We start from the raw sequence: 6012 nt of genomic DNA on the forward strand, positions 1-6012 counted from the left end.
GTGGACGGGGCACCGCTTGTGAAGCTCCCCTGAGCCCCTGGACGCAGCCCACCTGGGTGGGTGGGGTGACCACAGCGACAGGAACACCAGAAGGAGAAACACTTTAGATGCTACGTGAAAACCTTCTCCTGCTGCACGCTTTTCCCTGGAAGGTTCTCTGTGAGTGGAGAACGAAGTATAGCCTGTAGCTAAGTGGTGAGTGTGGCAGAGAAATAACATTTTCAGTGTGGATGGACGTTTCTCAGGCACTGCTGACGAGAAGCCAGCGGAGGGGAGGCAGGTGGAGGTGAGGAGGCCCAGGTCTCTGCAGGGCGGAAGGGACGGGGCGCCCGGGGAGGGTTGGAGGGCCTGGCCCAGGGAGATGAGTTCTGAGCAGGAGGAAAGTAGTAAAGGTGGGTGGGAGATTCTGGGTTGGTGGACACCTGGGGGTTTGGGGAGACGTGCACTTGGGGAAGGGGTGGAAGCTCTGTGCCCCTTCCCCATACCTTACCTTACACATCTCTTCCATCTGGCTGTTCCTGAGTTTGTATCCTTTTATTATAAACCAGTACTCTAGGTCTTTGAAATCAACCCTATGAATCATCTTATTTAAATTTTATTTCTGCTCTTTCAAGGAGTAAACTGGGAAATATTGCAAATGCAGAAGTAGCAGCTCTGAAGTTACACAAGTAGCCAAAGTTTTTGATCAGTATCTCAATTTCATTACTTTGGAAAATGATATGCTTGTATGATGCAATCAAAATAAGGAAATATTTCATATTGTGCCATTAACAGTCCAGATATCACAGACGTGGAAATGGAAACTGTTATGGACCAGAATGTCAACAGCCTCTTCTGCTTTTCTGTTACACTGGGTACTGTTCCTATAACCAGATATTCAGCAGGAACCGCAACAGAAATGGTAGCAATGAAACCAGATAAGAAACTTCAGGAACATCTAAGAGATGCCAGAAGCAGTCTGTCTACAAGTGATGCACTGGGGAGCTGGCCACTTCAGCTTCCAAAGGCTTCTTCAGTCCTGTTGACAGAAACATAGATTCGGGAACTCCTTTACACCATATTTGGACATATCAGTCCTAAGTGCATGGTGTACTAGATTTCCACATACATAGATTTAATCTGGAAGAATCTTTGGGAGTGAAAAATTCCCCGGCTGTTGCTAGTTTGGTGTAGAGAAAAAACAAGAAGTCTTATGATTTAACTCCAGTTGATAAATTTTGGCAGAAACGTAAAGGAAGTCCATCCCCAGAGGTTTCAGGATCAGTTCAGCAAGAACTGGAATCTTACAGAGCACAGAAAGATGAGGTCAAATGACTTAGAAGCACTGCGGGAACCCGACGGGGAAGATGAAGGGGCCATAAGGATGCTTTCTTACAACACTGCTCAGCTAACATCAGCTTTTGGTTCTTTGCCAGAACTCTTTGGAGGGGAAAAAAACCCTTATTGATCTCCATAAAATGTTGCCACTGCTGTCTTAGGACATATAAAGGCAAGAAAACTGGATGTGTATTTTGACTGTAAAGAAAAAATAGTGAGCAAACTACTCTGGATAAATTTCTTCTAGATGTAACACCAGACCCTGATGCAGGAACTCCAGAAGATAAAATGAGGCATTTCTTATCTGTTATATAAGGGCACAATAAGTAGTTTCTGACGTTGATTTGAAGCCATACAAAAAAGCTGTAACTGACGCAGGATGCAACCTTAACCTCCTACAATATATCAAACAGCGGAAAGTTTTTGCAAAGATGGCCTCAGCTCCTGCCAGCTCGGGCATTGCTGCCACGAGTCACGAACGCAGGATCACAGTTTGTGATGCGAGGACTGAAGAAGGCGGTACTGAAACGGCGCAACCTACCTGTCTTCGTGGAGATGCAGTCAAACCCTGAAACTGGTGACTGTAGATATTTTGATCCCAAATGCTGCCAGGAGATGACAGCTCAGTTCCAAGGAACAAAAATCCATTCCAAGCAGCAATTGTTTTTGTGCTGGGAGAAGAAACTACATTGCATATCAAAAGCTTGTTGACAACAGAAACGGAAACACATTTTATATGGCTGCTGCCGACTTCTTCATGCTGCGTAGTTCATGAAACAGCTGTCACAACTTGGAAATAAAACCAGCCAGGAGGAGCTCCCCAAACAGCTGTCCGTGCCTCCCTGGACCCAGACCCCCTCCTGCCAACTGCAGTTTGTAAGTTGCAGCTCATGCTGACGCGGCGAGACCCTGCACATCCTCCACTTCGTCGTTAGGGTTTTTATTCCCCTCCTGGCAGGTCACCCTTTGATTCTTGTTCAGCTTTAATGAGTCCTCCTAACAGTGGCTGGTGACATGTCAAAATTAATTCCTGACCTGACGCTGATGGCTTCCATCTTTGACTCCTCGTATCCCCAGGACACCTCCAGGCGTGGTGGTGTCCTACTTCCTCTTCTGTGGTTTAACAAAGGGATCGCCCAGAATGCGGACACCTCCACGTGACACGTTCCACAGCACAGGCCACGCCCGGCCAGGCGGGACCAGAGTTCAGAGCTGCTTTCTAAGGGGCCGTCGTCAGGGACCCCAGGGGGCGGGTTCACCTGTGCTCACAGACCTGTGTCAACCTCCGGCCGTGGTCAAGTGGAAACCGCGGCGATCGCTGTGGACACGAGCGGCCTGTATCGCACATGTGCTGTTTTGAGTGTCGTTCGTTCCCTCTGCTTCCAACACAAACCTCGATTTTGCTTTGGGAAACCACATCTTCCCCATCTGGAGTTCTTGTAATACCTTGGGACTCGGCTTCTCCTCAACCCAAGCATTTCACAGTCATGTCCGCATGTTTCCCGGGAGAACGGCAGTGATTTGGGGACGGGCCTTTCCAAAGTCAGAGCATCGCAGGCAGTGAGACACAATCCCAGCCACCGTGCATATAACTTCCCCAAATTCAAATAAACCGCACCTGCCCTGGGATGAGGAGACCACCATCCCTCCGCTGTCTCTCCTCTCAGGTAAAAGTTGGGCAGCAGGTGTGATCCTGGAGCCCCACCTCCCAGCTCAGAGCTGCGGGTCACCTGCCTGATGGGCCCCTTTCTCACCTGGGCCGGGGGCTCTCCGCACTCGGTCCTGACCAATCTCTCTGGCTCAGCAGCTGGAAAGGCTTCAAAAAATGTTCTCAGAGACAGGATACATGGAAATTTCCATGGAGCGCTTGAGTTACATCCACCCAGATGCAGACTTTCACGTGTTCACAGGGCTCCCAGCTCCTCTCTGGGAGGGACCAGTGGAAACAGCCAGAGTGGATGAAGGTGTTCGCGGCCCGGTGTGAGATTCGCAGTGAGAGACGGTGTTGATGGCCTAATGTGGGGATTATTCGCTCCCGCCAGCACACTCCATCCCCACCTGCTCCCCCAAGCCTGCTCTTCTCCCATCCCTCTCTCAACCAGCTCCGCATCTCCTTGCTGGGAACCCCCAGGAGCCCCCAACCCTGCCACAGTACTGGCCAGGATGCCCAGCGGTCTGTACCTGGACAGGTGTGGATGCGGGTGTGAGACGCCCTGGAGGGAGCACACAGGTCAGGGCTCTCTGAAGTGGTCGAGGGAGCCCCAGGCAAAGCACCAGCATCACTTGCTCCAGGGTCTGATCACTCTGCCCCTAAGTCAGGGGGTCCAGGCACGTTTTAATCTCCAGGGGATGTTCCCGTGAGGCCCTCAGCAGTGTAAAGAATGAAGGACGTTGTCCGCTGTTTATTCAAGTGCTGTAAATATCTGACCCCACAGTGGAAGAGCAGCAACAAGACGCCAGCTGCAGAGATGGTCCTGGGGCAGGTGCGCTGATGCTGCACTGCTGCCCATGGGAACGACACACCGACACCCTCGGCCCCCAGCTCAGCTCTGAGCACTCGGTGGGGGGGGGCAGAGGGGACAGAGACGTGCGCAGTGGTCAAGAGGTTTCGTGGCACACAAGTTCCCTCAGCTTGTCAAAGTCTCCACACTTTATCTCATGGAACTTTGCATTTGCTCTTCCCTCTGTCTAGAACGTTCCTCCTGATACATTGACATGGCTGGCTCCTTCTCTGCTTCCATTCTCAGCCCCAAAGTCAGTTCACAGAGACCTCCTCTGACCCCATGAGAGTGGTGCCCACCTTATTCTCTGTCTCACCGCTGTCCTTTTCCTGTTGTAGCAGCTATCACTATCTAAAAGCGTCTTGGCTTTCTTCTCATTTTATTGCTCGCTGGCTGTTTCCTAAGAGGGCAGGGACCACGTCATCCTCACCCGCCATTTATCAGCAGCGTCAGGGCCATAGTGGATGACGATGAAACTCCCCTGAGTGCATGCAGGAACCAACGGATGACAACACCTTTCATGAGTCTGATGGAGAAGCTCTGCCAGGTTTTCCTCCTCCAATCGGAAGTGTCCTCCCTGCTCCCACATGGTAGGGAGGCAGCTGCTCCCAAGTCAGGAGGCCGAGGAAAGGGTCGGTACCTCACCTGTGTCTCCCCAACCCAACGCCCCTCCTCCCAGCCCAGCTGTCTCTCTTCCTCCTTTTCTCTCTTCCTCCTCTTCCCTCCATCTCTCCTCTGCTTCTCCCATCTCCTCCCAGCTCAGCTACTCCCGGGACTTGGGTGAGTAGCCCCTTTGCCCACCCTAAAGTGGCTGAAGGTCCCCCCTGAACCCGCCCTCCAGATTCAAGATGGTGTCAGACCCAGAAAAGCCTCCTCGGCCCTGGGCAAACCCTACTTCCTGGTGAAGAAACCAAAACTGGTTTTGTTCCTCCTGGGCTCTAAAGCAAAGTTCACATTTGTTACGCTGCACATAACCATTTCTCCCAAAGCACTCTCAAGTGGCACAGATTTCTAAGCCATCAACTCAAGTGTGTAAAATAACTAGATTCTTTAATGACTAAATATAGTTTCTCTCTAGAGCCCTCTCTGTGCCTAATGGCAGAAAACAACAGACTCAATTCCAGGTGAATAGTATCAATGCAGGGCGGTAGACTTTTTTTGAGACAGTTGGGGAGCATTCTCCCTCCCCTCTTAGGTGCCTCCAAGCGGGGTCACTTGGGGTGGGGGTGGGACTTTCAGCCGTCACCACCCTAGCTGCCATCTTCGGACCATGCCCACGCCCGTTCAGGGTCTGGTCCTACAATGTTCAGTGTGTCTGATACTGTCACACCCCCTGAGCCAGCACAGCTGTCCTTGTGTCACACCCCGTGACCCAGAACAGCTGTCCTTGTGCCACACCCCCTGACCCAGCACAGCTCTCCTGGTATCTCACCCCCTGACCCAGCACAGCTCTCCTGGTGTCACATCCCTGATCCAGCACAGCTCTCTTCATGCCCTGTCCCTTCCTTTGCTGTAGGACTTTGTCCTCTACGGGACCTGGGTGCCCTCATTCTTCTCCACATACCAGGATGTATGGGTCTCCCCTGGGTCCCCTCTGCCCTGAGGCCCCACCAGCCACCTCCTCTCTCCCTGACCTCACTCTGGTCGTGTGGGCTCCTGTGAGGTTACTGCTTCCAGAATCCCAGGCAGGAAGCAAACCCAAGTCCCCTCTGTTTTCAGACCCCAAATTTATCAGGGGTGCCTGGCACTTTCCATTTTAGAGCTGACTTCGGGGAGGTGTTGGGTGCAAGACCCCTTCTTGTGCCTCTCCTCTTTCTTCTGGATTATTTTTCTTCTCCACCCCAGAGATAATCTTGACCTATTTGGGCTGGGAAGCAACTGACTCTGAAGATATTCTCCCAAGTTTCTCTGTGTCACAGCAGGACAATGTATTTGAGAAAAACCCCTTTAAAAAGTAATATTATTCCTTTGTTCTCTGTTTCTCCCACAGTACTTCCTCTGGAGCAGAAGCCTCCAGGGCAATGACCAGGGTGGAGTGGCGGGGTGGTAAAAGAGATGCCCAAGCCTAGAAAACATCGGTCACTTCCTCACAGTATTATCCTGCCAATGGGGTATTGGGGACCTTCCCATAGCGGAATTATCGGCCCTGGAGATCAGTCTGGGGTGACCCAGCACCCGATCTGAGGCTGAGTTG

At 51.6% G+C, this 6012-nt stretch overlaps 1 pseudogene; it reads left to right on the forward strand.

The window, feature by feature from the left end:
• The first annotated feature begins 570 nt into the window (after positions 1-570).
• LOC133075202 (sec1 family domain-containing protein 1-like) lies at positions 571-4606 on the forward strand (annotated as a pseudogene).
• Positions 4607-6012: the final 1406 nt, after the last annotated feature.

The sequence above is a fragment of the Eubalaena glacialis genome, chromosome 15 (assembly GCF_028564815.1).
Source record: "Eubalaena glacialis isolate mEubGla1 chromosome 15, mEubGla1.1.hap2.+ XY, whole genome shotgun sequence".
Lineage (NCBI taxonomy): Eukaryota > Metazoa > Chordata > Mammalia > Artiodactyla > Balaenidae > Eubalaena > Eubalaena glacialis.